This window comes from Dermacentor silvarum, chromosome 3, assembly GCF_013339745.2.
Source record: "Dermacentor silvarum isolate Dsil-2018 chromosome 3, BIME_Dsil_1.4, whole genome shotgun sequence".
NCBI classification, from domain to species: Eukaryota; Metazoa; Arthropoda; class Arachnida; order Ixodida; family Ixodidae; genus Dermacentor; species Dermacentor silvarum.
The window spans coordinates 94,329,004-94,351,841 of NC_051156.1; the positions used below are offsets into that span (position 1 = coordinate 94,329,004).

At 46.0% G+C, this 22,838-nt stretch overlaps 1 long non-coding RNA gene across 1 annotated transcript in view; it reads left to right on the forward strand.

Moving 5' to 3' along the window:
- The window catches only part of LOC119443918 (uncharacterized), a 41,474-nt gene that overhangs the window by 17,381 nt on the left and 1,255 nt on the right, over positions 1-22,838 (forward strand). The window contains exon 4 of the long non-coding RNA XR_005190359.2: positions 8,047-8,076. This is a non-coding gene — a long non-coding RNA (uncharacterized LOC119443918). The remainder of the gene's footprint in view (positions 1-8,046; positions 8,077-22,838) is intronic.

Consider the following 22,838-nt stretch of genomic DNA (forward strand, 5'->3'; position numbering starts at 1 on the left):
TCCACTTGTTTCCTCTATAACGAGCATCTCGTGAGCACTCCTCCGTAATTCACGTACGAGGGAACCTTGTAACCCACGAATAAAATTATCACAGTTGTGGTGTTTCCAGTCGTTTGGCTGCGATCGCCGTCCGATATCGTGGTGTAATAATGGCTGCCGTAATGACTCTCGGGGAAACTTCGACAGGCACACTTCGGATGACTCCTTTAGCTGTAACGTCCGGGGCCGTTTCGTAGACTCAAACTTCATATTCCTTGCCGTTGAACTTGATTGTCTTGATGCACTGATACTTGTCCGCATGGTCCTGATTCGGAGTACTGACGACTATAATGTTCTGGAAATTGTTGGGGCAAATGGTATCCGCCTCCCGTTCATCGTAACGAATCCCGGCCGCCTCATAGATGGCTTGTCCTAGATGCAGTAGGCTTAGCTGGGATAGCTGCAGCCCTCCTCTTGGTCTGATCACAATCTTGTAGTCTCCCATGGGTAGTTTAGGCATCTTCCTGGCACTATTAAGTTGTGAGATGAACTTGGCTCCGCTCGCCTTGGGAAGTCGGCTAGGGCTAGCGCTAGGCATGGCACGTTTCGCTTCTTCCTTGGCCCGTCTTTTATATCTAACGACTTTCCAGCCGTTATCGTCCTCCATTTCCTGTCGAATATCGTCGTCGCTTCTGTCAACAATCTCCATTCTTGATAGCATGTCGCCGCCTAGGCTCAGGAAAGCCGAGGCCTGAATCAAGCTCGGCCGCCGAGGCGGCGCAAAACAACGGCATGGGTTTCAGCCGTAAAATCTCCAAAAATGGTCTCCCACCTCCGAATCGGGTATCCGCAGATTCCGGATGAGAAGCTTAGTTGATTGGTGCCAAAATTTGGGTGATTCTTGATGATTTGCGCTGCGAAATCATGTGAAGAACACGGAGCCGACGTGAGGTGCATCCACTCCCTTCGACTTCTTCTTCTTCCCAGAGACCCAGTTGGCGAAAAGTTAATTGAACAGTGGCACATACCCAATCACTCACCCTAGTGAGTGATTGGGTATGTGTGGGTATGTGAGTGAGGCTAGCTTAGCAGGACTATTTCAAGAATTATCAGGCATTTCCTGGGATATTATTGAACTTAGTGAGGTTAAAAGAACTGGTGAGGCTTACACAGTGTTGACTAACGGCCACGTCCTCTGCTACAGAGGTCTTCCAGATAATAAAGAATCCGGGGTAGGATTTCTAGTGCATAACAACATAGCGGGCAACATTGATGAATTCTACAGCATTAATGAGAGGGTAGCAGTCGTCGTAATAAAGCTGAATAGGAGGTACAAAATGAAGGTAGTACAAGCCTATGCCCCAACCTCTAGTCACGATGATGAAGAAATAGAACAGTTTTATGAAGATGTCGAACTAGCAATGAGAAAGGTGCAAACTCAGTATACTTTATACATGGGCGACTTCAATGCAAAAGTGGGGAAAAAGCAGGTTGGTGGGCAAGCAGTTGGCAACTACGGCATCGATTCTAGCAATGCAAGAGGAGAGATATTAGTAGAATTCGCGGAAAGGAATAGGCTCCGAATAATGAATACCTTCTTCAGGAAGCGCAGCAACAGGAAGTGGACCTGGAAAAGCCCTAATGGAGAAACAAGGAATGAAATAGATTTCATACTCTCTGCGATCCCAGCATAGTGCAGGATGTAGAAGTGTTAGGTAAGGTAAAGTGCAATGACCATACGTTAGTGAGGTCTAGGATTTCTCTCAATTTCAAGAGAGAGAGAGAGAGTGAAATTAGTCAAGAATAGGCCAACCTGGAGGCAGTAAGGGTAACAGCAGACCAGTTCAGGCTGGTGCTTGCAAACAAATATGCAGCTTTAGAAAAGGAAGATAAAGACAACATAGAGGTAATGAATGAAACCGTAACTAAGTTGATCTCAGAAGCAGCAATTGAAGTGGGAGGTAGGGCACCAAAGCAACCAGTAGGTAAGCTCTCCCAAGAAACAAAATACCTAATAAAGAAACGACAGAAGATGAAAATGTCCAACTCAAGAGACAGATAGAATTCGCTGAACTGTCAAAACTAATCAACAAGAAAAAAGTAAGGGATATTCGAAATTAAAACGTGGGAAAGATTGAGGAAGCCGTAAAATATGGACGCAGAATTAAATCAGTAAGAAGAAAGCTTGGCATAGGACAAAGCAAGATGTATGCACTGAAAGATAAGCATGGTAATATCATCAGCAATTTCGATGACATAGTAAAAGCAGCGGAAGAATAATTACTGACCTGTACAGTGCCCAAAACAGCCAAGCTACTTTCATTCAAAATAGTGATGAACCGGATACAAAGGCTCCTTCTATAACTAGCGCTGAAGTTAGAAGGGCTTTGAAAGACATGAACAGGGGAAAAGCTGCTGGAGAAGATGGAATAACAGTAGATTTAATCAAAGATGGAGGAGATATTATGCTTGAAAAGCTTGCGGCCCTTTATACACAATGCCTCACAACTTCATGTGTGCGAGAGAGCTGGAAGAACGCCAACATTATATAATCCATAAGAAGGGAGACGTTAAAGAACTGAAGAATTATAGACCCATTAGCTTGCTTTCAGTATTGTATAAAATATTCACCAAGATAACTTCCAATAGAATCAGGGCAACACTTCAGCCAACCAGCAGAACAGGCTGGCTTCAGGAAGGGATATTCTACGATGGATCATATCCATGTCATAAATCAGGTAATCGAGAAATCTGCGGAGTACAATCAACCTCTCTAGATGGCTTTCATAGATTATGAAAAGGCATTTGATTCAGTAGAGATACTAGTAGTCATAGAGGCATTGCGTAATCAAGGAGTACAGGAGGCATACGTGAATATCTTAGCAAACATCTACAAGGATTCCACAGCTACCTTGGTTCTCCACAGGAAAAGTAGAAAGTTACCTTTCAAGAAAGGGGTCAGGCAAGGAGATACAATCTCTCCAATGCTATTCACTGCATGCTTAGAAGAAGTATTCAAGCTCTTAGACTGGGAAGGCTTAGGAGTGAGGATCAACGGCGAATATCTCAGCAACCTTCGGTTTGCAGATGACATTCTCCTATTTAGCAACAATGGAGACGAATTACAACAAATGACTGAGGACCTTAATCGAGAAAGTGTAATAATTGGCTTGAAGATGAATATGCAGAAGACACAGATAATGTTCAATAGCCTGGCAAGGAAACAAGAACTCAGGATCGCCAGTCAGCCTCTAGAGTCTGTAAAGGAGTACGTTTATCTAGGTAAATTACTCACAGGGGACCCTGATCACGAGAAAGAAATTTACAGAAGAATAAAATTGGGTTGGAGTGCATACGGCAGGCATTACCAAATCCTGACTGGGAGCTTACCACTGTCGTTGAAAAGAAAAGTGTACAATCATTGCATTCTACCGGTGCTAACATATGGGGCAGAAACTTGGAGGTCAACAAAGAAGCTCGAGAACAAGTTAAGGACCGCACAAAGAGCGATGGAACGAAAAATCTTAGGACTAACGTTAAGAGACAGGAAGATAGCGGTGTGGATCAGAGAGAAAATGGGGATAGTCGATATTCCAGTTGACATTAAGCGGAAGAAATGAAGCTGGGCAGGCCATGTAATGCGTAGGATGGATAACCGGTGGACCATTAGGGTTACAGAATGGATACCAAGAGAAGGGAAGCGCAGTCGAGGTCGGCAGGAAACCAGATGGGATGAAGTTAGGAAATTTGCAGGCGCAAGTTGGAATACGCTAGCGCAAGACAGGGGTAATTGGAGATCGCAGGGAGAGGCCTTCGTCCTGCAGTGGACATAAAATATAGGATGATGATGATGATGATGACATACCCAATGTATCAGTGCTCGCTAAAACGTAAAAGTAAACTATTTGAAATCGCGAAAGGCTGTTTTCACTGATAGATCGAGGTGGCGTAATGAGCAACGATGCCTGCCCTTAAGTCCTCATAGAAGTGGAAGCCGGAAGGTGGCAGGCGGGGCCAGGAACGCAGCTGGAGCCCGGAAACTTGTAGTACGCAAGTGGCGCGTGAGGCCACATCACTCTCGCCTCGGTAGAGTCAGTGCGCTGATGCTGACATGGCCGAGCTCGGTCGTCCAGGTCACCAATTAGTGGGTGGCAGCGTGAAGAGGTAGCCGCCATGGCCACGGTTTATTTAGACAGGCCAGCCATGGTGCCGGTGGCATCTCGGGAGCGGTAGATACCGCCGCCCCTAAGGTCTAGCGCTCCCTGCACGTGAGTCCTCTTCTTCTTCGCTAGCTCTGGAGGTGGCAGTCGTACCGCTATAGGACTAGGGAGCCTACATGCAGCGGCGTTGCATGTAGGCTCCCTATATAGGACGTTCACTGAAAGAAACCACATACTCAGTGCATTAGCGGCGCTGCCTGCTAAACCGCCGGGTAGCTCTCCTTGAGAAACCCGTGTGACGTGGATTCGATTCCACCCCAGAACACACCTCCTGGCACATACCCAGTTACTGAAATTGGCATCAACGAGGTTCGTTGAAGACAAGCACAGACCGAGTGTCCCACACCCCGTGCTTCAAATCGGCATCAAATAGCTTCATTGATTAGAGGTACATAGTCAGTCCCACATCGACAGTGACCCATGTTGGAGTGATGAGGTTCGTTGAAGAGCGGCATATTTGTACACATTGCCACATACTCAGTGACCGAAGTTGACCCGACGGTGAATTTGAAACCCTGTTCCTTCGGCACAGCAACCACATGTGCTACTCATTTGACCATGGACTTCCCAGTTACCCAGGTAGACGGGAAAACAGAGCGGTTAGAGACATCAATAGACAATCTGCACCCGCTAAGTGCATGAAGTACCCTAAGAATGCTAACGCTTTATTTTTTTATTAATTTATCAGTACTGTAGGTCTTCTGCAGACCTACACAGGGAGCGGGCTTACACCATCATAGGCATGTAATAAGATACAACAAGTTCCCAAAAAAAGACAACAGGAGGGAGGGACACTTGGACATTATTGAAGGGACACTTACAAGGGATTTCCTTCAGCCTTTAGCTATATTACGCGAAATAATATTCGCGTACTATAAGATAATACAATATTCGCGAAACAGCCTTCAGTCATCTTTCCTTGAATTTGTTGCCTTGCTTTGACTTTTATAAATAGTGCGTGAATATGCAGCTTAGTGCACGTTCAACGCCAGATTAGATTTTTGGCCACTAGCCAGAGATATTCTAAACACAATAGCGTCAGTAAAGCTAGGAAGAGGTAGGAAGAGCGAAGTTGCAATAATTTTACGGATTGTAATTTTGGTACAATAAACCTCACAGCTGACTAGGACGATAGTACAGGCCCTGTCGAAGAGAGTAGTAGCTCTAGTGTTGGGGAATTGAGTTCTACAGCATGCGCATTGCATCCCAATCTTCCACGTATCTGAAAACCTTCTTTCTCTGTGGATAATCGCATTCCCATGAGAACGACCTGAACAACGCTGATTTCGTGTAAAGTTATATGTACGGTTAGTTATTTCGTTTTTGCTATCACATGGTTAGACAACGCTGAACAAGAAGCTTCGAGCATTCTGAGACTGTGCGGTAATGTTGCGGCGTTCACTACATGCAGATATACTGTGTTTGATAGGATCATTCTACGAAAACGTGCCGCATGTGGATTCATAGTTTATATAGAGTTGCTTCTCCACGTGGTACCCAAGATGCATCATAAGACGTTCAAGGTGTGGTTACCACATTTCTTACCACAGCAGTATAAACACGTACGCTGTTGGCGCAGAGCATTCCGACGTTCGGCGACGAGTATGGCGAGGACGAAGAAGCAACTGTCTCCGGAAGAAGGAGTGGCGCGGCAGGAAAGACGACGGGAAGCTGCTCGAGCATGGGCCCAACGACGACGTGCCGACCCAGAGTTCCGAGCAAGGGAAGCAGAGGCTAAACCATGGCGATGATCCGAAGACCCCGAGTTTCGAGTGAGGGAGGCGGCGTTGCGGCAACGGTTTTAAGAGACTCATCGGGAAGTAAAAGCCAAGTTGAAGGCACCAGCTCCGCTGTTTCAACAGTCTTCGAGACGTTAAGTCAGTGAAGCTGCCTGGCTTTTTTTTTTTTTACCCAATGTGCAAGCACAACTTTCTTCTCAATACTGTTTAGGTGCCGAATACCACTTATGACTGCGGATTTCTTGGCCGGGAGATGCCGGTTTTTATCACAAAGTGTGCTACCTTAATGTAGGATCTGCTTTCGAGCCCGACGCCCATCGATGGATTTCAACCACAAGGGTCCAATTAGGAAGACATTAGTGTAACAGTTTAGATGCGGTACATATTGCGTTAAAAAGTATCAAAAAATTATTCAGACACTCTATGCTTGAACTAGCCGATAGAGTGCACATGTTTCTCTTGATCATCACATTACTGCGATGTTAAAGAGAAAGAGAATCTTACAACGTGGTAGCTTCATCGTAGCTACAGCAAGACAGACGTGGACAAAGGAATATAAGTATAAACAATGTACAGTTGACACTGCAGCCTTTCGTATATTACAATTTCCCCCATTGTTTCACGTAACGCTGTTTGCCGAGCTCACTGGCCGAAACGAAGACAGCCAGTACCAGCCTTAACTGGGTTTTGAACTGGCACTGCTTGGTCTTTGAATCCACCGTGATTTATTCACGTTTCCAGCTTAATTTAGACGATGCCATTCATATGCAATTGTCTGCAATCAACTAAGGCCGGGGTCCTAGGTAGCCGAGTATCTCGCATGTCACTCCATCTGGATCGAGTGAACTTCACTTCCTTACATGTTGCTGTGTGGAGTGTAGCATAGCCAAGCGGAAATCTGTGTCAAAAAGTGGTCCGACTGCTTCGGAGGCTGTCTTCTCTTGAAAAGCATTTCTGGTTGCTAGGAACAGCAGTGAACACACGACACTCGGCGGTGGCGTTATGGGAGCAGGAACTTTTTCAGCCAGTGCATCCTCAGTGTTGTGTTCCTCACCAAGACTCTGACGCAAAATGGATGACTATGAGAGAGAAAGTCACTATTGATGATTGCTAATGGGCTTATCCATGCGGTTGCGCAATACGTAAGAGACAACACAGGATCTATTAGAGTCACGTATTAAGTGCCATCACAAGTCAAGTGCAGTCGATGACGTTATTAGAAGTGCGATGTAATGAAATAATATTGTAGGCATACCCTGCAGCTTACGGACGTTTGTCTTGCCTCCGAATACTGGCTGGTACCCACTACGGGAGATTAAAATTATTTAACATAAAGTGAAATAATAGGAATAATTGATCATTTTACAAACTCAGCAAGTTACTCCTTTTGTGTCTCTAATAAAATTGTAAACTCCAAGAAGAGCATCCTTGTGGCTAGATCCCAGTGAAGTCAACCCAAAAGAAAAATGGTTGGCGAGGCTTAGCGAAAGCCCAAGTTGTCAAAATAAATAATAACGCTATACAAATGTTAGCAAATATCGTTACAAGAATCCTTGGTTCAGCAGTGGACATAAAATAGGCTGATCATGGCTATAAAACTATTGAAAGCAGCAAAAAAACTGAATTGTGTTTTTTTTCGTGTACCCCATCGGACACAATAATTAACATTCAAATGGAGGAAACGGCGAATTAGATGGTTTTGATTCATTTTCTTGTTCTTATCGGAATCTCCACATTATGTACAGTGCTTAATTTTGCACACTTACTTTCGCTGTGATTTTATGTTGTTCCGTGGTTTGTATTGTTATTACAATCTGTTTTTGTTCAGGACACCATCATTACCCTGTTTGTTACATTTCACTTACTGTGCCAATTTTGTGTATAGTCTTATGCGTTGATATGCTGCTTCTGCCAAAATAAACAAACCAGGGGCTGTGGGCTGGCCGAGCTCCATCTGAGCAGCTTTTTTTCCCTCCGTACTCCCATCTAATATGTTTGATGGCAAATAAACTTATTATCATTAAAAACTTAACGTACGTTCCTGTATTAAGCATGTGTTGAGTATAAGATGTACGACTGATATAACTGTATTGCTTCCTTCGTTGCAGATATACACAGGAGTTTGGTCAGAATCACAGGTCAGTAAAATTCATATTTTATGCATTTTATAACATTCTACTCATTTCATTAGGGAGTGTTCGTTATACACACAGTGATGGCTTAGTGGTTAAGGTGTTGCGCTGCGAAGCACGATGTCGCAGCATAATTTCCTCGCCACGACTGCGGAATTCCGAGGGTGGCTTAATGCAATAACCCCCGTATACCGGGCATTGGGAGCACTCTAAAGAGCCCCAAGTGGTGAAAACTAATCCGGAGTTTCACACTACGGGGTGTCTCAAAATTGGTGTTGCCGCGTAAATCCCAAGAATTTTTTTTTCGTTTCATACTTAGGCACAATTCGGCTAGGAAATAATCAGGTAGCGCAATGCGACTTGATTTTAGAAAATAGGTCGCAGCAAATACGTCTGGTGCGGCGAGCTGATAACACTCCTAAAGACACGTGTTAAAATAGCATATAAAGTAACTACAAGTAATACGCAGAGCAAACGCAATAATAAAATTGACATGACGTGAACCTTTCTTTCTAATTTAGAATACACTTTTGCATCTGCTTCATGTTTCTTGTCAAGTCCGTTTCAGCGCGATGTTTCAGTGCCTTTTGAGTATATCTAAGACAACGACTGACTGCAGGAGCATGCCCAATGCGACCCCACCAAACAGAGGCAGTAATAAGGCTTTCCACTGTGCCAAGTGCGGCTATCAGCCGCAGTTTTAAAGATTCGTAGCATGGCACCGGCTCTTCGCTGTTGACGCCACGCCGAGGAGACGACTTCTGTGCTGGGGCGAGACGTAACTTCTGCTCTAACAGCGTTGGCACGGCCTTCCTGTGTGCGCGAATCGTCTGTGCTCGACGACACGTTGCCGAGCTCGCTGGACCTGGGCTGTTTTCAATTATCTACTGAGAAAGGGCACCTTCGCTCGTATTTTACTAGGCGCAGTCTCCGAGTTCACGCTTTCTTGGGACTCGGTCTGGCATAAGTGTGGCGATGTTAGACTGTATCGGAAAATCTGGAGAATGACAGCTGCCGGAGGGAGAGTCAGAGAATTCGCTAAATAGTCGCAGCAGCTGGATCGTTGTAGGCGGCAGCGCCAAAATGGAAGCAACATTTTTACCTGTGTTTTCTATTTGTTTGGGGTTAAGCCGGTGGCGTAACACCTGGTGAGCGTAGAGGTGTTGAGGCGATGGTGAGCGCGGATGTAGTACGTCCAGTCATTTTGAATGAGCATAGACCTCAAGTTCCGGCAATTAAGGTGTGCTTTCAGATATGCTCGCAAAGTAAGAGACATGTAGCGGTAAAAATAGCTTACGCTCGGGTGTTGTAACCGGGCAGTCTGCGAGCTCATCTCTTGAAGCCTGTCCAGCGGAAGGTATAGCTACGAGCTATGCCTTGGGTTTTTCCGAAACATAGTGCTCCTTGGACTCACCGCAGACAGAAAGGAGTTGTCCAAAATTATCTATGAAAGATACACTCCATTATGCCCAAGATCATTACGCATTGCCTTCGTAATTATCCTGCGCAACTTCGGCACCTAGTCCCCCTGCAACCAATTTTTTTGCCGTTTGGCCAGGCAAAGCAACCACCCAAGATGCGGCTATTTGAACCCAAAGAATGGGATCATCTTGAAAAGCGGGAAAATTTGGTGATTCCGAGACAGCCAGCATTGATAGCGCTGGGGAGAAAACTTGGACGTGAGCTAGGCGACGAACTCTTCAAGTCACTGCAACAACAGCAAGAAAACTTGAGTGATTGCCGTTAGGTCGCCCGGCGAGCCGCCAGAGAATCCAGAAATGGCGTCCGCGGACCGTCATCGATCGCCGAAATCTAATCTACGCATCAAAGGCGTCGGCCATTTAAACATGACTCGTGCTACGTTCGAGCCTAGTCGCTGGTGCTCGCGTAAGTTGCAGAATGTCCACCGCCATGTGCTTCCCACATGCGATCTGATACAAATATTATTTCGCTGTAGAACTGGCAACAACGTTCGAAAAAAATCTGGTACACGAAGACGCGTGCTGTGTCGATTGATTAGTTTGTAACAGTGGTTAGCCGGTGAAATGCGGTCTCCGCAATAACATAACCAATGTGCACGTGTGAATATTTGCAATAGAAACAGATACAAGGCAGTTTTAATGTTAATGAACGTTGCTGGTGAACTATCATCATAACATCTTTCGTGTCTGCTATTTGAGATCTAGCTTGCAGATATGCTTTAAATGAAAGCAGTTCATCAGGTCCCGTTCTTGGTGTGCATCTTACATAGGTTGGTCAGGCGCGAAGATTATAATCAGCCATAAACAAAGATAGTTGACTGCGTAGATGCTGAAGGGGGCTCGGCAAAAGTTGGCAGAATTGCTATGGCGTGAGTAAGTAAAGAGATGTACGAAAGATACCTGCATACATTTATACTCTCAACACCCGTGGCAAAGACCGGGTCTATGCAACCCCAAATCATGACCTTCGTAGAAAATCAAGGTGTTCTCTTTCAGACCCACCGCGGTTGCTTAGTGGCTATGGTGTTGGGCCGCTAAGCACGAGGTCGCGGGATCGAATCCTGGCCACGGCGGCTGCATTTCGATGGGGGCGAAATGCAAAACGCCCCTGTACTTAGATTTAGGTGCACGATAACGAACCCCAGGTGGTCCAACTTATTCCGGAGTCCCCCACTACGGCGTGCCTGATAATAAGATCGTGGTTTTGGCACGTAAAACGCCATTTTTTTTTCTTTCAGGCTGAATTAGACGCATACCATAGGTTTTGCACATGAATCCAATTCTCCAATAGTTTCGAGGTTTGTTTATATCTGCTCTAACGTCCCCACTCACAATAAGCAACATGTACTTATTCTTCTACTTATCGTGACAAGGAATGACACAGTTGTGAGAAAATTTTATTTAGGCAGCATCAGTGCAAAAGATGTTTTGACCTTGTGATTAGCGTAGGGTGGCTTAGTACACAGCTCCGAAAAGCGCTCCTATTATTTAGTACTTCCCGGTGCCCATGCAAGCATCCGTGTCAATGATGGCATGACGTGAAAAGACGGCGTCTGGTCGTATGTATGAAGGTATGTAAACCGACACGCCGGTACATTTCGTTGTCGTTTTGGTATATGGCAACACCAGCGCACTGAGTCCCACTTTACGTGCAACACGATGTGGGAGTTACGAGGGGACGTGGGTGGCTAGTCCTGGTGTCGGAGGGAGCAGAGGTACGATTTTTTCAGCAACAAAGCCTGCCTTTATGTATGCGGCGTTTGCGACCAGGCTGCACATGCTGAGACTGAGAAGGGAGACTCCTACGCATGTGGCTTACCTGAACGAGGCTGGTAACGCTGCTTTACCTGTCACAAGCACAGCCACTTATCTTTATTTGCCCTTATCTATGCTCGGCAGGCCTGATCGCCGGAACTCTCCCTCAGCCTGAGAGGCAATTACCCAAGCTCTGCAAAACCCCGTCTGTGCCCCCGAGGCCAATGGCAATGGCATGTACAACACGCCATTGTACAGTTGATAAAAAAATTTAACCTGGCTATATTGCTGCGTAAAGCTATATTTCAAAGGTTTGCCTTATCCATCAATGCATAACAGATTCAGCCCTGTCGTATTTAGAAAAAATAAAGCACACAGCAAGACGCTGTACTCGCTCGCTCTGATTTACTAGAGTTAGTCCGTACGGGTCCCACGCTATACTCGCGTACTCCCGGGTAGGTAGAACAGCACCAGTGTAAGCCTTCCGCTTTACGTCAAGATACGCTTGTTTTAATTTCCGTTGCAGCATTCCCAGCTTTCGCTGTGCCGGTCCACAAATATTTGCAATATGTTCGTTCGAACTAAAGTTATGTGTGATGGTAACACCCAGATATTTGATCTTTATTGTTCGTCCAATTTCCTTACGTCCAATTTTGTAAATAAATTGCAATGGTGATTTTTTTGCTGTAACACTCATGCAGACCAATTTATCGAAGTTAGTTTCCACGTCGTACGCTGCACACCAAATAGAAATTATGTTTAGGGAATCATTTAGCACAAATTGGTCGTGGACGCTCCACACTCAACAAAATAACAGACAGTCATCCGCGAACAGGCGAACCTCAATCTGTGGGTCGACCTCTTTAGCAATATCGTTGATGTAAAGCAACAATAGCAGGGGTCCTATTGAGGATACTTGGGGCACCCCAGAGGCTACGGGCAAAGAAGCTGAATACTCATTGGCTATTTCCACAAACTGCTGCCTGTTACACAAGAACGCCTCAATCTATTTTATTATCATGGGACTTATACCATACGTTTTAAGTTTTTTAATAAATTTTACGTGGCAGACTATATCAAAAGCTCTAGAGAAATCCTGAGCAATAACGTCAACTTGCGCTTACTGGTTTATAGTATCCGCGAAATACTGAATTCTCTCAAAGAGTTGCGTAATGGGTTACAAAAGCCTGCGGGAACCGTCTTGCTTAGGATCGTATAAGTTGCCTTCTGCATACTGGACCAGATATTTGTTACTGGTATGTTCAAGTAGTTTGAATACGGCGCATGTTATCGAGATGGGATGGCAATTGCCTACTCTGAGCTTGTCTACAGCTTTTAAAATCGGAATCACGCGGGCAACTAACCAGTCATCCGGTAAGGCACCCATTTCGACATTTCGAGAGAAGCAGTGAACATTTCAACTAAAAATTAGAAAGCCATTCACAGTAATGTTTAAGAAACGCATTCGATATATTATGAGGAACAGAACTTTTCCTTACACCTAGGTATAGAAGTAGTACTACGATTGCTTCTCTAGAAATAATGACCTCACTAGTACGTTCCTAGTTTACCTCAGCTTCTTCCACCGTATATTCTTTCTTAGAGAAAAATACCATAACAAAGTAGTTAATGTCCTCAGTCATTCTTACCAGTTCACAGCAAACGGTTGCATGGACTCTACCACAATGTATCATTCGCTGTGAAGAAGATAAGTATCTCAAAATTTTTTCGGGTTGTGAAACATGTAATCAACCCACCGTGGTGGCTCAGTGGCTATGGTGTTAGGCTGCTGAGCACGAGGACGCGGATAGAATCCCGGACACGGCGGCCGCATATCGATGGGGGCGAAATGCAAAAACACCCGTGTACTTGGATTTAGGTGCACGTTAAGTAACCCCAGGTAGTCCAAATTTCCGGAGTCCCCTACTACGGCGTGCCTCATAATCAGATCGTGGTTTTGGCACGTAAAACCCCATAGTTTTTCTTTTTTGTAACAAGTAATCGGTCAGCGTAGTCGAAAAGAAACGAGTTCAGGCATCTTTCAGCTCTCTTCGTATCTGCGTGCCAAGCCATGAAATTGTTGCATCTATCTTCGAAACCTTTCTTTCGTGCACGTCGCAACAAATGTATAATATTGATACATGCATATTGCGTGTTTCTTGTGGACAATCCGCGCGGGCGCCCCGACGAAACAGACGAACTGCTTCTTGCTCTCGATCTGTCGGCTACACTGCCCAGCGCTGCAGTTGTCCCTGGTAAATATACTTTGTAAATAGTCTCAGGTGCTTAATCCTTCGTCATCGTAACATTTTGGTGAAGAGTGCCGTTCCCCGTCCTCGCCATGGAGCTCCGCAGCGGCCGCACCGTCCTGCTTTCCGCCATGACTCCCAGTGACACCTCGCCTGCTTCTACTCCTGCGACCCCGACAACAACGTACGTCGCTGTTACTAATCCCCGCGATCCTGGCACATTCTCCGACCAAGATAATGTCGACGTTGAGGACGGGCTCAGCTTGTATGAGCGTGTTAGCCGAAACAACCGCTGCATCATGCTAGTGAATGTACTATCCTACTTCGGCGGGACACCTCGTGTCTGGTTCCGGACACACGAGGACGAGATCTCTAGTTGGGATGCTTTCAAGGAGAAGCTCAGCGAACTCTTTGGAAATCCGACCGATCGGCAGCTCGCTGCAACAAGAACAGAGTTTGTTACCCGAGTTCAGTCTGCTACTGAATTGTATGTCTCGAACATACAAGACGTGCGCGGTCTTTGCCGGAAAGTCGACGAGAAAATGGCCGAGGTTGACAAAGTAGGCCACGTTCTCAAAGGGATCGTGGACGATGCGTTCAACTTGTTCATCTTCAACAATGTTTCCAGCATTGACGTCATTGTCAAGGAATGCAGCCGCTTTGAGCTGGCCAAAAGACAACGCGTCATTCCACAGTTCTCCCGGCTCCCTAGCACGGCTGCAACGTTGTCCTGCGTCGGCCTTACCACTTCACTCCCCCTCCAATGAGAACGTCACACGTATTGTTCGCCGCGAGCTCGAGGCTACAAGTCTTGCCCCGTTCCATCCACGCCCACTTGACCCCACCATTGACCAACCAGCCCCAGCGATCTCTCCCATTCATTCAACAATTTGCCAACCTCGGTTTTCCTGCTGCCTGCTCTGTCTCCCGACCTGACGCCAAACCGGTACCGACAGCTGCACCTCGCAGCGATCTGTATTCCCCTCCCAGATACCGCAACACAGCAACCCTACAGAGTCAAATAAAGTGATCGACTGGGTTCAAGAGTATTTATGTGATAGGCACCAAGCGGTAGTGGTTGAAAACGTTGTGTCAGACTTCGAGCCTGTCACGTCTGGTGTATACACCAGGGGCCAACGTTGTTCATAATTTTTATTAACGACATTCACATTGGTATTAATTCAAAAATTTGTCAATTTGCTGACGATTGCGTTATTTATCATGTTGTTACTGACCGTAGCAATTGCGAAGAATTTGATGACTTGCGGAAATTAAGTGAGTGGTGCCATCATTAGCAGATGAATAATAATACTAAGAAAAGAAAACTAATGCGGTTTACTACTTGTAATAACTTTGTGTCACACACTGATACAATAAATAATGAGGCAATTGAACCAGTTGAGTCATTTAAGTATTTAGGTGTTCATTCAAATTTTAATCTGACCTGGAGCACACATATTGACTGGCTATTTGAAAAATCAAACCGGACTCCTGGCTTTCTACGACGCCCACTTCGCGAAGCAAATAAGGACACAAAACTTCTAGTCTACAACTGAATAGTTCGATCCAAACTTTAGTATTGTTCACTTATTTGGAACCCTCATCAAGCATACCTCACGAAGAGCCTAGAATCATTACAAAACAAAGCTGCTAGGTTCATCGTGTTGGATTACTCTTCCTTTTCAAGTGTATCTAAAATCAAAGACAGCCTTGACCTTGCAACACTAGCAAGAACACGAAGGCGTTTCGTTTAATATTCTTTCATAAGGTATATCACAACCCTACACCTTTCACTACCACAATAATAACGACACCAGTTGCAACGTTTCCACGTTTAGACCACTCTCTTAAAGTTCGTCAACCATTCGCCCGCACCGACCTACTTCGTTTTTCATTTCTGCAATTGGCAATCCAGGAGTGAAATCAGTTGCCGAGATCAGTAGCTGAAGAAGCAAATGCTGATAAATTTTCAGGAGCACTAAATCAATTCTTATCGCTTACCGAAATCCATTGGCATAACCACAAAGATGTTTGGTAGTTTTGACACGTGCGAATAGCATGTCTTCTAACTTTCATTACGATGTTTTTCAGTTATTATGTCATCATGTATCAAATAAATCATCCCACGCTTCAGTATCTGCATGTTGAAATTGCTGTACTGCTTTCTGTAAATATATTTCTTTTTTGTTTGCATATTCCCACCTTAGTGGACGAATTGTCCATATAGTTATTTATGCAACAGCTTTCTGTAAATATTTTTCTTTTTTTTCATTTGCATATTCCCACCTTTGTGGACGATTTTTATGTATACTTCATTATGCAAGAGCGTTTATGCAAGTGTTATTAGGACCGCTATATTCTTTGTTGTGTGCATGTAACTTTTAGTGTTCATTGTAATAAAAATGTCTCCCCCCCCCCCCCTATGTAATGCCCGATGGGCCTTTAGGGTAAATAAAAATGTAAAATGGAAATGAAGTAGGGAAACTCCGGACGACAAGCCAATTTGCCTCCGTTGCTGCCACTGACGCACCTCCTGGACGTCCCCGTATTCGAGCTACTTTTCCCCGTCTCCTCACCGCTACTCGCCTCGCGGCATGCCTCGTGCCTCTGACGTATCCGTCGATGATAGCTGTCCCGCTCCTTCGCCGTCACCTCAGCGCCGTCGGTCCCCGTCGCCCCAGCCACGCCACTATTCGTCACCGACCAATTATGAACCCTCCCGGAAGGAAATATAGACCATGCAGCTCCTGGGGGTAGTGCTTCATTATCTTCGTCGTGTCGAAATCCGCCATTGACGCTCCCAATGAACCAGAACTTACTTGATGTTCACGTCGACTGTGTCCCTTTGACGGCGCTAATAGATACTGGAGCCCAGGTGTCCATAATGAGTTATAACATCCGGCGTCGACTGAAGAATGTTCTCACGCCTGCTACAACACGAGCCGTACGCGTCGCCATTGGCTGCACTGTTGCCGTCACTGGAATGTGTACTTCCCGTATAACTATCGCCGACCACCACGTTCCAGTTCTTTTTACAGTGCTGACCAATTGTCCCCGTGACCTAATCCTCGGCCTCGACCTTCTTACGGCGCATTCAGCTTTGATCGACTGTTCTGTCGGTACCCTTTCCCTTGAACTTCCTCTACTCGCCCATATTTGTGCCGAACTGCCGAACTACTGTAGTACGACCGCCTTTGTCCGGCTGCCGCCTAAAGCCTTGACTTCCGTCGATTTGCTATCACCTTTCCCTGTGCCCGATAGTGATTACGTCGCCACACCTGTTCCTGATGTCATTTTGGTGCGGAATATCACTATGTGCACTACGTCGTAAGCGTCGCCAATAACCGGACATGCCTCCCCATCGTCAATTTTGCCCAGACAAAACAAGTTCTACCCCAAGGCATGTTGGTTGCAACGCTTATGAGATGACCACGTCACGAAGTTTTAAGTAAACGTCTGCTCCGATTCTTCACCATGTCCACAGCATGATATTTGCCCTGACGCATCATTTAGTCGCATGATTTATGCGGACCTATTGCCTGAACAAGCAGCAGCTCTGTGTCACCCTTTGGTTTCCTACCACGACATCTTCGAACTCAACAATCGACAATTGGGCCAGACTTCAATTGTTAAGCATGACATAAATACTGGTGATGCCACTCTTATTCATCGCCGGTCATATCAAGTTTCTGTTTCAGAGCCCAAGGTTATTCAAGATTAAGTGAACAAGATGCTTGCCAAAGATATTGTGGAACCCTCGTCGAGCCCAATTGGGCGTTGCCCGTTGTGCTTGTTTAAAAGGGGGAGGGCACATGGCGTTTCTGCGTAGATTATCGTCATCGAAACCGAATTACGAAAAAAGACGTCTACCCCCTGCCTCGCATTCACGTCGCCCTCGATTGTCTCCACGGTGCCAATTACTTTTTATCAATAGACCTTGGGTCTGGTTATTCACAAATTTCTGTAGATGAAAAGGGCCAAGAGAAGACCACGTTCGTCACCCCTGTAGGTCTATATCAATTCAAAGTTAAGCTATTCGGTCTATGCAATGCCCCAGCAACGTTCGAACGTATGATGGAATCTTGCTTCAAGGGTTCAAATGGTCAACATTCATGTGCTACCTAGATGACGTTCTTGTATTTTCGCCTACATTTCAGACCCACCTTGAGCGCTTATCAGCTGTACAAGTCCTCTGCGAGGCTGGGCTCGAACTAAATTAATCTAACTGTCACTTTGGTCGTCGGCAGATTACAGTGCTGGGCCACTTCGTCGACGCTTCCGGTATCAACCAGACCAGGAGAAAATTCGTGCTCTCAGGTCTTTTCCTGTACCTCTGTCTATCAAAGACGTCCGAAGTTTTGTAGGACTCTGCTTCTACTTCCGACGGTTCGTTAAAGACTTCGCAGCGATTGCCCGATCACTTACAGATCTTCTGAAGAAGGACCGGCCGTTTACGGGGGTCCCGCTCAAGCTGCCGCGTTTGCACACCTGACCAACATTCTCACCACGCGACCTATACTGGCCCACTTTGACCCGTCCTCTCCTACAGAGGTCCGTGCCGTTGCCAGTGGTCACGGTATCGGAGCCGCTTTAGCCCTACGCCAACAGGGTCAAGGTCGTGTTATCGCCTACGCCAGCCGCCTCCTCACAGCAGCGGAGCGCAACTATTCGATTACAGGTAGTGAATACCTGGCTCTCATCTGGGCGGTTTCCACATTCCACCCGTACTTGTATGGCTCGCACTTCTCTGCAATCACGGACCACCACGAGCTCTGCTGACTTTCCTCACTCAAGGATCCTACCAGCCGGCTTGGTCACTGGGCTCTGCGACTGCAAGAATATTCCTATGCAGTATGCTGTACAAGTCGGGCCACCTACATCAAGACTGTTTATCACGCTATCCAGTGGACGAAACACCCGCAGACCCTGACACCGATGCCGGCGCTTGCGTTTTCTCCGTTTCACAGCTGTTACACGTCGCCGACGAGCAACGCAGTGATGCCACCTTGCGCGCCATCATTGATCGCTTGGAATCTTCGCCTACTGATATGTCCCTTCACTCACTTTTTCTCCGGGATTGTGTATTAAACCGCCACAACTAACGCCCTAAGCAACACCGGTCAGCTGTTCTCCAAGAACTCCACGACTTAAAAATTGCAGGTCACCTCGGCGTCTGCCGCAGCTACGAACAGATTCGCCGACGCTGCTTCTGGCCAGGCCTTACCCACTCTGTCCGGAAATACGTTGCGGCCTGTGAGAAATGTCAGCGCCGACGAACACATTTGACGCTCCCTGCCAGGTGCCTCCAACCGCTGGACATTCCTTTGAAGCCGTTCTTTCGCGTTGGCTGGGACTTACTTGGCCCTGTCCTTCTATCACCGTCTGGCAACAGGTGGGTCGCTGTGGCGACAGATTACGCCACGCGCTGCGCCACAGATGTCACCGATTTTCCTTTACGCGACATGATTCTGCAGCATGGAGCTCCACACCAACTGCTCACTGACCGTTGTCGGACATTCCTTTCTAAAGTCATAGCTGACATCCTGCAGTCCTGCTCAACCAGGCGCAAGCTGACTACATCTTGCCATCCACAGATTAATGGTCTCACGGAGCGTCTGAATCGAACCCTGACAGACATGCTTGCAAGGTATGTCTCGTCCGACCATACTCATTGGGACCTTGTCCTACCCTATGTCTGATTTTCCTACAATTCTTCGCATCACGACACTGCCGGTTATTCCCCGTTCTTTTTGTTGTTCGGCCGTGAACACACATTGCCACTGGACACATCCCTTCCATCCACCGCTGCAGAGACCAGCGAATATGCACTTGACGCCATCACCAGGGCAGCCCAAGCACGCGCAATTGCCCGCGCTCGCCTCCTGACCTTCCGAGAGAACCAACGGCATTTGAACGATCGTCAACACAGAGAGGTCCACTTTTCGCCTGAATCTCAGGTCCTCATGCGGTCCCTGACTCGTCACGTTGGCCTGTCAGAAAAACTCCAGTCTCGGTACTATATAGAGTGCTACGTGCCGTGGCTCCAGTTACTTATGAAATCGCCCCAGTCAGTACCAGTGCCTCATCTGCCCCGAATTTCACTGACGTTATGCATGTCGAACGCCTCAAGCCGTATTACTTTCTTGTTACCACCGATATTTAGACGGACCGGGACGGTGCTTCTGCCGCCGGGGATTATGATACATGAATATTATGTCTTTCTTGTGGAAGAGTCGCGCGGTCGCCCCGACGAAGAATACGAACTGCCAGCGCTGCAGTTCTCTCTTGTAAATATACTTTGTGAATAATCTCCAGTGCTTAATCCTTCGTTCGCGTAACAATATGAATGAATAATATTGCGGGTTGCTCACTGGTTGGCCCTTTCTATTCGCTTTACTTTCATATGAACAAAGTGAGATAAACAGTCTGATACTAGGGACCTAAAGTACTCCCACAATTTGTTAACATCTTTTACCTGTGGAAGCAAGCCGAAACCAACTTCCAGAATATCCAGATTTGACGTCTCATCAGCTCGTTGAAAATCGCACCCGTAGGCTGTTCGGGCTTTAGTTAATTTTTCTTTCGTCGCACTAAGCACAGCTACTACAAATTTATGGTCTGCAATCCCATCTTCAAAAGTGACACCATGGCTGAAAGTATTATCATACAAAAATATTAAGGCTAGAATGGACTGGCAATGGCCCTGTATTCGTGTTCGGCAATTCACCACTTTTCCTCAAGGCTGCGGTTTACCAATATTTCTAGCGTTAAGTCCACGTGGCAGCAATTTAAGAAACCTGGAATTCGGCTATGCCAATCAACACCCGGTAAATTGAAATCGCCCATAAGTACTATTCTGCTTCGTATATTTGTGATTGCACACAAATGAGCATAAATATTCTATAAAAATCCAGTGAATGTATTGGTGCTGTATATACTACGCCAATAAGTGGTATAGTTTCACCGACAAATAACCTGCACTAAACACTTACATGATCATCGATGTCCGGGAGCGATTCATATTTCAACGTTTTTTTTAGTCAATACGGCAACTCCACCACACCTACTCGTCCTGTCTTTGCGAGTAAAGTTATAGCACCTGGCAAATACCTCAACGTTCTGAATGTCAATGTGCAACCAAACTTCCCTTATTCCATTATATAACAAAGCCATAAGTTAAATTTGTTCATGCTTGTTACAATGCTTCGTGCGTTAACATTCATAAGCCTTATTTCCTGTGGCTTTTTATGTCATACGCGTACATTGCCGCGAGGCGCAGAAACTGAATATTTAGGCGCTTGTACACTAGCATGAGCGCACAGGTCAAATGCGTGAGCTCTTTCGTTGATAAAAGGCTGTCATTAACAAGCCACACCTTCGCGACAGCCCTTAGGTCTGGTTTCGTAGAGCGACACAGTTCTTTCCTTTTACAGCAAAGATGTATATGGCTAGGCGAAACCAAAATCCGTCCGTCCGATGTGCGCAGAAACTATCATCATCAGCAATAGCTCGAGCGTCATCGTGTTCTTCCACAGCTGGCTCCGTTGACGCTCATTATTTCAGCGTAGAATTTCCCTTCTCTTCTGTCGTCGTAATGGGGTGGCCGCGTTTACGGAGGTATGAGGCATCGCTGAAGGGGCTATGAGCCATTCATTCCCTTACGTCACGGACAGATTTAATTTTGAAGCAATATAATTTTGAAGAATCGCAAGCGGCAATGGGCGGGCGGATGCTACTAACCACGCCACCGAGCAAACTCGAGACATCGAACGCAAGCGACAACGGCGGACTGCGGGCATACCGTCAGTGACGTCATTTTCTCCGTCGCAGCCGAACGTGTGTGCAACCTCATTAAGAAACCCAAAGACGTAACCAATAATTGAGAAAGATTTTAATGAGCCATCGGGATTAACCCAGTGATAAACACCGGGGCCGCACGTTTCAACTTCGCTGGTTAGCCATTTGTGCAGAGTGCTTGGGCGGTGATTTGTTTTTCTTCGTTGCTTTTCAGACAAGCAATCATGCGAAATGCTTATGTTTGTTCCTTTCAGTTTCATACGGTGCTGAAAAACCTCTTCTTTTTGTTTGTGGTTATAAAGCTTCAAAATAACAGGTCTCTCTCGGTCCCTTTCCTCTTGCCTCAGCCGGTGAATTTTTTCTATCGACGTCATTTCCACACCGAAGTGATCAGAAAAGATACCCTTCACAACTGATTTTTCAATTCATTTTGTTTCATAGAGACTCTCCGGGACTCCGCACACAATAATGTTGTTCCTCCTAGCCCTGTCCTCTAATTCAACAATTTTCTTGTTTAGTTGTGTGTGCCAGGTTGCAAATAGTGATGTTGAGACCTTCCAGTCTCGCGCATGTCGCCGCCACATTATAAAGTTTCTGTTCAAACTAAGAATCCTCAGAATTCATTTGTGTCTGTGTCTCAAAATAAGATGCAGCAGTTCTTCAATAGAGCGGCCGGGATTTGTCTCAAGATCTCCGCGAAGTAAGATTTTCAAATGAGACCACAAGTTCATCACATTAACACAGTTCGCTGAGCTTATAATTCGCACGACTACTGTTTAGCGATAAATATTATTATCATTTGATTTGAAAACATATATTACACATTAGACAGGAAAGGGAAAGCGAAGAGCAGGCTGGCAACTGCCACCGGAAGGGGCGTCCTGCCTACTCTTAGGAAAGGAGGAGATAGAAACAGAAATAGAAGATAGGAAGAAAGGGAGGAAAGAGGATAGAAAGAGCAAGATGACAAATCTCAAAGAATAAATTAGAACACACAGTACAGGTCACATACAGTAGGACTGGTCACTGCAGGTCACGCTACTAAAAAATGTTAACTAGAAGAAGCAGTCTCTGAGTTACAAACGTGAACCTAAGTTGTTATTTCTTGAAAAGTAAGCAGAGTGCGATGAGCCGGACAGCGTCGAGACGCACAACCACTGGGTACAACATTCGTCTAGTGTCGTACACCGCAGACATGCGCTGCGCACTGAAAGCGGGACACTCCAATATCAGGTGCGGAAATGTCAGGCACAGTCGTTATGAGTCATTACAGTCGTTATTTCCAGAGATCCCTTCGTGTGAATGTATCCATTGGGCAACGAGAGATACCCCTAGTGATGATTTTTTTTTTTGCAGAGTCATTAATGCTGCGCACAAATGCACAATCAATCTGACTCCGTTGTAATCTGCTAAGGGCAGCGCAGGATTCCGTAAAGATAACTATCTTAGATGTGGTTAACGCTGCTAGCTCCGCAGTTGTTGACGA